This window comes from Scylla paramamosain, chromosome 22 (genome assembly GCF_035594125.1).
Source record: "Scylla paramamosain isolate STU-SP2022 chromosome 22, ASM3559412v1, whole genome shotgun sequence".
NCBI lineage: Eukaryota > Metazoa > Arthropoda > Malacostraca > Decapoda > Portunidae > Scylla > Scylla paramamosain.
In genome coordinates this window covers 21915522-21928355 of record NC_087172.1, presented here as the reverse complement: position 1 = coordinate 21928355, position 12834 = coordinate 21915522, and positions in this window count along the sequence as shown.

Below are 12834 nucleotides of genomic sequence, written 5' to 3'. Positions count from 1 at the left end.
TGCCAGAACTACACTGTTATGATACTGGAAATTGTTACCCTTCAAGGACTAAACACTGCTATGACTAAGAGTCATAGTTGGGAGCCTACACTTCTCGCTTGAGCAACTTCCGGGCGGCCAAGTAGCACCTCACCTTCGCTACAATTGGTGACCCCGTTGTTTTTCCGGAGTGAGCAGCCAAGTCCACCCTGCTGCTATCCTCCAACCACCCGGCCAAGGCGACGCGGTCGGCTACGGGCGAATCTTCCGGCAGCTGCCCCTTCGCCGGTGTCGCCGCCTCCAGCAGCAGACCCCGGCCGCCACCCCGCCGGCCGCCGCCCCCAGCCGCCCGTATGCCGCCCCCCGCCGCCCGGCCGCCCTCACGGCGCCGCACCCCACGGCACTCTCCAGCTGGCCCTCGCCACTGGCCAGCAGTCTCTCCCAGTCGCGGACGCTCCTCCACGTAACTTCTGCCGGCCCCTCCAGTTTCCTGCTGTTACCTGGAGCCCTCGCACTGGCCTCGTCCCGCCTCCATCTACAGCTCTTCATTGGGGATTACCTACGGTCCATCGCCCAGGATTAACACTGTCATCTGTGGATTACTTACAGTGCGGTGTCAAGGATAACGTACAGTTCGTTCCGTGGTGAGTGAAGTGACATTGCCCCAATTCGGCATCTCTCACCGCTGTGGCACCCGGTCACACCGGCGCCTCACGCCTTCACTCCTCATCGCTGTGGCTCCCGGACTTTCCGGCGCCTGTAGTGTACTTTACACAGTCACGTGGTGGTCCACTCAGCACAATGCCTGATGACGTCGACTCCGTAGCCTTCAGTGCTCCTCCGTTCATCAGCCAGGACCCTTCCACGTGGTTCTCCATCCTGGAATGTAACTTCAAGGCTTCCAAGATAACAGTAAGTCTAACCAAGTTCGTGAAGGCCTCTACAGTACTACCAGCTGACGTTCTTTCACAAGTTGCTGATGTCGTCAGTGCTCCCAGCACTTCTGCTTCGCCCTATGAAGACCTCAAAGCTGCTGTTCTGCAACGCCTACCATCTACAGTGTCGAGGCGCCTCCAGGAACTTCTGTCACAAGAAGAACTTGGTGGTGAAAAGCCCACAGACCTTTTTCGCCGCATGAAGAAGCTGCTTGGCGACAAGTACACCTCCTTCGACAAGGAACTCTTCTTACAGCTGTTCTACCAACGCCTGCCTCCTGACACTCAACGCTGCCTCTTCACTGTCAAGAACAAGCTCTCAGTAGACGAGCTTGCCACTCTCGCCGATGAATTCATGGCTACCCTTCCACAACGTCAACCAGCTGCAGTAGCCTCCATCTCAGCAGAAGACAGTACCAAGCAACTTGTTGAGCTCGTCTCACAGCTTAGACTTGAAGTGAGAGATCTTCGGAGAGAGGTCAGAGAACGCTCATACTCACGTTCGCGTTCTTCCTCCAGACACCACTTCCCGCGCCGCCAGCGTTCAAACAGTAAGACGCCAGAGACTTCTAGTTTCTGCTACTACCATGAAGAGTTCGGGAAAGACGCAAGAAATTGTAAGGCTCCCTGTACCTTCGACAAATCTTTAAACCCCAACAGCGAGCACTAGCGGCGCATAGTGTTCGCGACACCTCGTCTGCGCTACTGAAGTTGTATGACCCTCTCTCCCGGACCAAGTTCCTCATCGACTCTGGTGCACACGTCAGTATCCTCCCTGCCCCTGGTGTACACCGGACGTTGCCTCCCCTCCTTCACCTTCACGCCGCCAATGGTATGGAGATTCCTGTGTACAAGCGACGCACCTTGCAACTTCACCTGAACCTCCGCCGTACCTTCGAGTGGACGTTCTACGTAGCAGCTGTCACGCAACCAATTCTAGGTGCTGACTTCCTCCGACACTTCGGTCTCCTAGTGGACATCAAGGGTCGGAAGCTGCTCGATCCTCTCACCTCAGTCACAACAAAGGGACAAGTCACTCATGTTGATAGCACACAGATCTCCCTCGTCAAGGCAGACCACCAGTTCTCCTCCCTGCTGAAGTCCTTCCCTACGCTGACGCAGCCGTACTCAGCCAGCAAGCCGGTCACACACCACGTCTCGCACCACATCGTGACCAAGGGACCTCCTACCCACGCCAAGGCCCGCCGCCTAGCTCCAGAGCGCGCCAGACAAGCCAAGGCAGAGTTTGAGTCCCTCATTCAGCAAGGCATCATACGGCCCAGCTCCAGCAACTGGTCTTCCGCTCTCCACATCGTGCCTAAGAAAAATGGCGAACTACGACTATGTGGAGACTACCGCGCTCTCAACTCGCGCACCGTCGAGGACAGGTACCCAGTGCCTAACATCCAGGAGTTCTCTTCTCAGCTCTCCGGATGCACCTACTTCTCGAGGATCGACCTTGTGAAAGCTTTTCACCACATCCCCGTCCATCCAGCGGACATTCCGAAGACTGCTCTCATCACACCCTTCGGATTGTTCGAGTACGTCAAGATGCCCTTTGGTTTGAGGAATGCCGCTCAAACCTTCCAATGCTTCATTGACGAAGTCCTTCGAGGTCTCCCCTTCTGCTTCGCGTACATCGACGACCTCCTCATCGCCAGTCCTGACGCAGAGACGCACCAACAGCACCTCCAGCAAGTACTCACCCGTTTGCAAGACTACGGGGTGCAAGTCAACGTCGACAAGTCTGTGTTTGGGGTCCCCTCCATCACCTTCCTTGGCCACACTGTCTCCTTGGAAGGCATCACTCCACTGCAAGAAAAGTGCGAGTCCATCCAGAACTTCCCCAAGCCTACAACACAGCGCCAACTCAAGCAATTCCTGGGGATGCTGAACTACTACAATCGCTTCATCCCCAGCTGCTCACTACTTCTTCAGCCGCTCTACGCGATGATCAAGCCTTGCAAGAGAGAACAGTCCATCTCCTTAGTCTGGACTCCAGCCACTGAGGAAGCTTTCACAGCAGCAAAACAAGCTCTCAGCTCCGTCTCACCTCTCAGCTTCCCTGCCCCAGATGGCATCATCTCTATCGCCACAGACGCTTCTGACATCGGCATCGGAGCAGTTCTACAGCAGTATGTCGACGGAGATTGGAAACCGCTCTCTTTCTTCTCAAAGAAATTTAACAAGGCGGAATCCAAGTACAGTACTTACGACAGGGAACTTCTCGCCGTCTACAAGGCCATCAAGCGTTTCCGGTACTTCGTGGAAGGTTGCAACTTCCATGTATACACCGACCACAAGCCACTCACTTCGAAGTCCCTGCACATCAAGACCTCCTGTTCACCGCGACAACTGCGTCACATCGACTTCGTCTCGCAGTTCACCACGGATTTGCGCTACGTCAAAGGTGAACACAACGCCCCAGCTGATGCTCTCTCGCGCAACATCTCTGCTGTGTCATCTTCTCCCATCGACTACACTGCCATCGCTGCTGACCAGGCCAACGATGAAGAGCTGCGGCAACTCCAAGACAACCCCGCACTACAGATGAAGAAGATACAACTCCCAGGAACCACAGTGCACGTTTACACTGACACTTCCACCGATTCCTGTCGGCCCTACCTGCCGAAGACCCACCGGTATCGTGTTTTTCGTCAGCTGCACGACCTCTCCCACCCTGGCATCCGAGCATCTCAGCATATGATGACCTCACGCTTCATCTGGTCTGGCATCAACAAAGACGTCAGGCTGTGGACCCGCACATGTGTCAAGTGCCAAGCCTCCAAGGTGTGGCGACACACACGCTCTCCTGCGGCCGCCTTCAGTCCAGTCTCTTTACGGTTCGACCACGTGCATGTCGACCTCGTTGGACCACTACCCTACTCTGACGGTTACCGGTACCTTCTCACCTGCGTCGACCGCTTCACACGCTGGCCGGAAGCTGCACCTTTGGCTGACATCACAACGGACTCCGTCGCACGTGCCTTCATCACTACTTGGATCTCCAGGTTCGGTGTCCCTCTCAGCCTCACTTCTGACCGTGGCAGCCAGTTCGAGTCCAGTATGTGGGACAAGGTGATGTCACTAATAGGCATCCAACGCTTCAGGACAGCCAGTTACCACCCGCAGGCAAACGGCACCGTTGAAAGATTCCACCGTCAGCTGAAGTCTTCCTTAGCTGCCTCTGCCACACGTGCAGACTGGTTGCAGGCACTTCCTCTCGTCCTCTTTGGCATACGGACATCACTAAAGGAAGACCTACACCACTCCTCCGCCGAGCTCGTTTATGGTACCAAACTCAGGTTACCTGGCGAACTCCTAACTCCTGCACCTCGCTCTACTCCTTGCAGCGTTCAGGACTTTGCTGCCAACCTCTCTGACTTCATGCAGCGTCTGCAGCCTGTCCAGCCTCGCACGTCTCCCTCCAAGACTTTTGTCAGCCAGGATCTGGACACTTGCACGCACGTGTTCGTCAGGGTTGGCGCTGTGAAGAAGCCCCTGCAGCAGCCTTACCAAGGCCCCTTCAAAGTCCTGAGCAGGAGGAGAAAGACGGTCACTGTGGACAAGGATGGTAAGGCTGACACCATCTCCATCGACCGAGTCAAGCCTGCCTACCTCCTTCACAGTGACCCGGCCGTCATCAACACCATCGGCCAGAACGTCGCCACCAACACCACTCGGCACCAGAAGACGGTTACGTTCCTCCTCCCTCGTCACTAAGGGGGCGAATACTGTAGCGGGACACAAGTCACCGCTCCTAGCACTCCGTTTTCTGTTATATTTTCACCCTTCCGTTTTCACTCTCTCTACTGCACAGACTTTTGTCTTTCATCTCTTCTGTCCTCACTTTATACATTTTCTTACTTGTACACATTCTGTGCACGCTCTTTGACACATGTGTTACACATCTTCTCAACACATCTTATTACTCCTTTCTTCACACAGACATACACACACACATACACTCTCTTTTTCTATAATTTTGTGTGTGTCGTCTGTTATGTTAAGTAATTTTTATATATATTGTTCATGTTTTTGCTGAATAAACAGAGAATACCCAGGCTAAGTTTCCTTTGCCAGAACTACACTGTTATGACACTGGAAATTGTTACCCTTCAAGGACTAAACACTGCTATGACTAAGAGTCATAGTTGGGAGCCTACACTTCTTGCTTGAGCAACTTCCGGGCGGCCAAGTAGCACCTCACCTTCGCTACACCAGTCCATTTGGAAAATCAAAACATTATAAAAAAAAAAATCTCTTTTCAGTGTTTTAGAGAACATACCAAAACGCAAAAAAGCATGCAAAGCACCCTTTATGAAGAAATCGAATAACATTACCAAAAATAAGTTTTGGAGTTTTTTTTAGATTGTTACGTATAACATCGCCATTATGTATGAAAAATACCCTATATGGGGAAACGAAAAGAAATTACGAGAAACGTTTATTATGAGTGTTTTTTTTTTTTTTAGCTTCTTAGGTATCAAAAGGATTAAACGCATGAAAAGCACCCAAAGCAAAACAACATTACCAAAAACATGTATTTCAAGGATTTTTTACATTGTTAGGTACGAAAAGGCATGCAAAGCATGCATGCAAAATGCATGCAAAGCCTCCAATTTCGGGGGAAAAAAATCGACATCACCAGAAACGTGTCTTTTCAGTGTTTCTGAACGTTTTTTTGTGGTGTTTTTGAGCGTGATATCAGAACGCTAAAAAGTCTGGAAAGAACCCTTCCTATATGGGAAGACAAAACAACATTACCAAAAGCGTCACTTTTCAGTATCAATCAGCTACTTTCGTACAAAAGCGGAATAACTCAAGTAAAAGACCCTTCATCGAGAAGAAAATAACATTATCAAAAATAAATATCTTGAGAGTTTCTGAGGTTGTTATTTAGAAAAACGCCAAAATGCATGGCAAGCATCCTATATGGGAAAAAAAAAAAGATTTCCAGAAATGTGTCTTTTGACCAAAACCCTTAAAAGCTAGGAAAAGCACCCTATACAGGAAAACAAAACATCCTTACCAATAACGTCTCTTGTCTGTGTTTTTCCGCTACATGTGTACGAAAACGCTACAACACATGCAAAATACCCCTTATTGAGAAATAGAATAAAATTACTAAAAAAGTATTTTGAGTGTTTTTGTTCTTTAACATGTAGAAAAACGCCAAAATCCATAGAAAGTACCAACTATAGGGAAACGAAAAGACATTATTAGAAACATGTATTATGAGTGTTTTTAGCTAAGATACATGAATACCACTATATATAGCAGAACAGATTATCATTACGAAAAACGTGAATTTTGAGTGTTTTTCACATTGCTAGGTAAGAAAACCTATATGGGAAGAGGAAACGACATTACCAGAAACGTGTCTTATGAGTGTTTTTGAGAGTATTAGGCACCAATACGCTGATAAGTATAGAAATCACAAAATATGGGAATATATAACAACATTACCAAAAAACGTGTCTTTTAAGTGATTTGAATTTCTTACGTACCAAAACATTAAAACGGATAGAAAACACACTTTTATAGAGAAACATAGCAAAATTATTTAAACAAGTATTTTCAGTATTTTTAAGCTAGTTACGTACAAAAAACGCCAAATGCATGCAAAGTATGGGGAAGTATGCGGAAACGAAATGACATTAAGAGAAACGTGTATTATTATAAATGTTTTTGAGCTTTTTTACCGATACGCTAAAACGTCTCAATAACACTCTATATGGATAAATATAATAATACTACCAAAAACGTGAATTATCAGTGTATTTTACATTGTTTACCAAAACATTTACATTTACCAAAACGCCAAATATATGCGAAAATGTATATTCAATATTAGAAAAGAATATTAAAAAATATTAGAAAAGAAATGGTATTTAAAAAAAAAAAACGTGTCCAAAGAGTGTTTATAAGCGTGTTAGGCACCAAAACTCTCCCTATAAGGGAAAATAATGTAACATTACTAAAAATATCTCTTTTCAATCTTTTCGAGCTAATTTCTCTCCTAAACGCTAAAATGCATGCAAAACACTCTTTATGGATAAAGCGAATAATATTACCTCCCAAAAAAACTTCATACGCAGAAAAAAAGCACGAAATGCATGGAAAGTACGCTATAAGGGGAAATGAAAAAACTTTACGAGAAACTTTTATTATGAGTGTTTTTAGCTTCTTAGGTACCAAAACGCTAAAAAAAAAAAAGGTATATGGAGAAATAAAACATTACTAAAAACATGTATCTCCATAGTATTTCACAGTTAGGTACCAAAAAGCGCCAAAATGCATGGAATACGCAATATATGTGGAAATGAAGCGAGATTTCCAGATACGTATCTTTCGAGTGTTTAAGAACCTGTTAGTCACCAAAACGGCAAAAAAGCATGGACAGCACCCCTTTTGGGAATACTTTACGAAAAACATGTTCTTTGAGTGTTTTGAGCTACTTATGTAATAAAACACTAAAATGCATACAAAGCATGCGTTTTATGAAAAAATAACTACAAGAAAAAAATTCTTTTTTGAGCTTCATACGTACAAAAACTCCAAAATGAATGAAAAGTACAAGGTATGTGGAAACGAAAAGACATTACGAGAAAAGTGTATTATAAGGCTTTTGAGCTTCTTAGGTACCAAAATATTAAAACGAATGAATAAAATTTCATAAGGAAAAAAAAAAAAAGCATGCATTTTGAATATTTCACTGTTACGTGCCATAACGTCAGAATGCGTGCAAAACTCCCTATATGGGGAATGGAAACATTTCCCGAAATGCGTCTTTTGAGTGTTTATCAACGTGTTAGGAACGAAATCACTTAAAATCACGGAAAGAATTCTATTCGGGATAAAGGAAACCACATTACTAAAAACGGTTCCTTTGAGTGTTTTTGAGCTACTTTCGTATGAAAACGCTAAAATGCACGCAAAACACACATTAAGCAGAAACACAATCACCTTACCAAATACTTGTATGTTTAGAGTTTTTGAGCTTGTTACTTACCAAAACGACATAATCCATGAAAAGTACCCTATTTTGGGAAACGAAAGAACATTACTATAAACAAGTATTACAATTCTTTTTTCAGCTTCCTAGATATCAGAACGCTAAAACGAATGAATAACACTCTATAAGGATAAATTGAACATTAACAAAAACGTGTATTTTGAGTGTATTTTACATTATAAGATGCATGTAAAGCACCCCAAGTGGGGAACGGAAAAGAAATGTCCAAAAATCGTGTCTTGTGATTGTTTATGAGCGTATTATGCACTAAAACACACACACACACAAAAAAAGTATGAAAAGAGCCCTATATAGAAAAAAAAATATATTAAAAACGACTCTTTTCAGTGTTTTTGAGCTAATTACGTAAAAAAAACGCAAAAAAAAAGCGCATGCAAGCCAACTCTTAAGAAGAAACAAAAATATTACCAAAAACAAGTATTTTGAGTGTTTTTGAGCTTAAGTTAAAAACGCCAAAATAAATGCAAAGTACCCTATATCGGGAAAGGAAACGAGATATCTAGAAACCTGTCTAATGAGTGTTTTTATGAGCCTGTTAGGGACCAGATCGCTGAATAACATAAAATTCTCCCTTTATGGAAATATAAACATTACAAAAAACGTGTTTTTCGAATCTTTCTTATTATTATTGTTATTACATACGAAAACGCTACTACGCATGCACAACACGTTTTATGGCAAAACAGAATAACATTACCAAAAACAAGTATTTTAAGTGTTTTTCATCTTGTTACGTACAAAAACGTCAAAATTCATGAACAGCATCCTATATATGGAAATGAAAAGACATTACGCGAAGCTTTTATTATGAGTGTTTTTGAGTTTCATAGGTATCAAAACGCTAAAACTCATGAAGGGAAATATGGAGAAACAAAATATTATTACAAAAAACGAGTATTTTCTGTGTATTTCATATTATTATGTCCGAAAATGCCAAAATGCACGCAAAGCATCCTGTATGGGGAAAGGGAAAGAGATTTCCAGAAACGTGTTTTTTTCAGTGCAAATTTTAAATTTACACCATGAATATACCAAAAACGTGTATTTTGAGCGTTTTTGAGCTCGTTTCATAGAAAAATGACAAAATGCATGATAAGTACATGGGAAAACGAAAACCCATTACGAGAAACGGGTTTTATAAGGGTTGTTTGAGCTTCTTAGGTATAAAAATGCTAAAACGCATGAATAGCATTTTATATCGAGAAACAGAACAATATTACCAAAAACATGTCTTACGTACCAAAACGCTAAAGCTCATGCAAAACACCCTTTAATGAGAAACTGAATCAAACGTATATTTTCAGTGTATTTGAGCTTCTTTCGTAAAAAAAATGTCAAAATGGAAGAAAAGTATCCTATATGGAAAACAAACCGTTATTACAAGAAACTTGTATTATAGATGATTCTGAGCTTCTTAGGTATCAAAACACTAAAACGTGTCAAAAGCACTTTATATGAAGAAACAGAACAACAATACCAAAACCGTGTGTTTTGAATATTTTTTACCTTGTTAGATAGCAAAACTCAAAAATGTATGGAAAGTACGTTGATTGATGAAAGACAGCAAATTTATCAAAAACATGTATTGCGAGTGTGTTTGACCTCGTTTGGTACCAAAGCATCAAAATCCATGCAAATAACCAAATATAAGGAAACGAAAACTAATTACAAGAAACGTGAATAATATATATATATATATATATATATATATATATATATATATATATATATATATATATATATATATATATATATATATATATATATATATATATATCTTTTTTTTTTCCTTTAGCTTCGTAGTTACCAAACCGCAAAAAAAAAAAAAAAACACGTGAATAGCACACTATAAGGAGAAAAATAACAACATAACCAAAAATGTATATTTTGTGTGTTGTTCACATTGTTAGCTACACATACCAAAATGCATGAAAAGCAATGTATATGGGGAAAAAAAAAATGACATCAGAAACGTGTCTCAAGAGGTTTTTTTTTTTTTTTTTTTAGAATGTTAGCTACCAAAACGCTAAATTGCATTGAAATCACCCTAAAAAAAAAAAAATAAATAAATATTACCAAAAAATTCTTTTGAGTGTTTTTGAACTTCGTATGTACAAAAACGCTGAAACGCATGCAAAATAATAACATAATATCATTACCAAAAAGGTGTATTTTAAGTCTTTTTGAGCTTGTTAATTACAAAAACGGCAAAAATGCATGCAAAGAACTTCATATGGTGAAACAAAACGTACTTACCAGACGCGTGTATGAACTTAAGTAACTAAACGCTAAAACGCTTGAAAATCACTCTATATTTTGAAACTGAACAGCTTTACAAAAACGAGTGTTTTCAGTGTTTTTTTTTTCGCATTGTTAGGTACCAAACCGTGAAAAGGATGAAAAGCATCTTTTATAACAGAAACGAATCGACATTACCTGAAACGTGCTTTTTAAGAGTTCTTAGCGTTTTAGGCACTAAAACGCTAAAAAGAATGGAAACCATTCTATATTGAAATACAAAACAATATTATCAAAATCGTTTCTCTTTAATATTTTTTAGCTTTTTACGTACCAAAACGCTAAAACGAATGCAAAAAGAAGCTTTATGTCGAAACAAAATAACATTACCAAAAACGTCTCTTTGAGATTCTTACGTATAAAAATGGCAAAATGCAAGCAAAAATACCCTTTATGGGAAACGATATGATATTAAAGAAACATGTATTACAAATGTTTCTGAATTTCTTAGGTACTAATATGGTAAAACGCATGAATCGCACTTTCTATAGAGATAAAAGAACAACAACAACATACGTCTTTTCATTTCTTTTTTTTTACATTGTTATGTATCAACGTATCAACGTTATGTATCAAACGCCAAAATGCATGCAAAACACTTTTTATGGAAAAAACAAAAAAAAACAAAAGGACATTACGAGAAACGTGTATTGTGAGTGTTTTCAAGCTACTTTAGTACCATAATTCTACAATACGTCAATAGTAGCCTGTATGAAGGAACAAAAGAAATATTATGAAAAATTTTTTTTATCTTTTTTTTTTACATTGTTAGGTACCAAAGAGATAAAATGCATGAAAAGCACTTTATATAGGGAAATGAAACGGCATTACCAAAAATATGTTTTTAGAGTGTTTATGAGCACCAACATCCATGGAAAGCACTCAACATTGGAATAGAAAAGCAAATTACGTAAAGCTTATATTTTCAGTGGTTTTGGCTTCTTACGTACCAAAACGCTAAAATGCATGCTAAACATCCATTATGGAGAAACAAAATAACATTACCAAAAACGTGTATTTATATGTTGAAACAAAACGGCATTACCGGAAACATGTATTATTTTGTTTTTGACCTTCTCAAGTATCAATATCCTAAAACGTGCGAATATTACTCCATTGTAGAAACTGAACATTACTAAAAAAATCGTGTTTTGGGTATTTTTCACGATGTTAGGTACCAAAATGCCAAAATACCTACAAATTGCTTTATATAAGAAAAAAAAAAAACATTACCAGACAAGTGTCTTTTTAGTGTTTTAGGCACCAAAATGCTGAAATGCACAGAAAGCACGCTATATTGCAATACAAAACAACATTACAAAAATGTGTCTTTTGAGTGTTTTGTGTTTATGAGCTTCGTAAGAACAAAAAAAAAAAAAAACGCAAAACATTTTTTTTTTTTTTACGAAATAGCATTACCAAAAACGTATATTTTCAATGTTTTCAGGTTCTTACGTACAAAAATGCTATAACACATGAAAATAATCTATTTTGGAAATGAAACTATATTAAAAAATGTGTATTATAAATTATCCTGAGCTTCTTTGAAACGTGTAAACAGCACTTTATATTAAGGAATAGAAATTTACCAAAACGTTTGTTTTGTGTGCATTTTACATTGTTAGGTACCAAAACGCCAAAATATACACAAAGCACCTTATATGGGGAAACGAAAAGACATTACGAGAAACGTATATTATGATTTTTTTTTTCTTTTTTTTAGGTACCAAAACTCTAAAACGCATGAATAGCACACTATCTAAAGAAAGAAAACAACTTTACTATTTTTCCTAGTTTTTTTTTTTTTTTACTTTATTAGGTACCACAACGCTAAAATGCATGTAAAGCACTGTATGTAGTGAAACGAAATTACATGATCAGAAACGTGTCGTTTGAGTGTTTTTGAGCGTATTAGGCACCAAAACATTAAAAAGCATGAAAACATAAAACATTGCCAAAAACGTGTCTTTGTAGTTTTTAAGAGCTTCTTCCGAACCAAAATGCTAAAACGCATGCAAAAGCATTCTAATGGAGAAACAGAATAAGCTTTCCAAATATGTGTATTTTGAGTATTTTTTACTTCTTAGGAACAGAAACGTCATGATGCTTGCAAAGTACTCTATATGATGAAATTTTAGATTTTTAGGCACCAAAATGCTAAAACGCGTGAAAAGCATTTAACATGGAGAAACAGAACATTACGAAAAACGAGTAATTTGAGAGTATTTCACATTGTCAGTAATCAAAACGCCAAAAATGCATGGAAAGCACTCTATATTGGGAAATAAAAACCAGAAAAGTGTCTTTTGAGTGTTTTTTGAGAATATTATTCACGAAAACGTTAAAAAGCATGAAAGAACCCTATATGGGAATACAAATCAAGATTAACAAAAGCGTATCTAATATGCTTTTAAGCTTCTTCCATACGAAAACGTTCAAATATATATATATATATATATATATATATATATATATATATATATATATATATATATATATATATATATATATATATATATATATATATATATATATATATATATGTATGTATATGAAATAAACTGATATTATAAGAAACGTGTA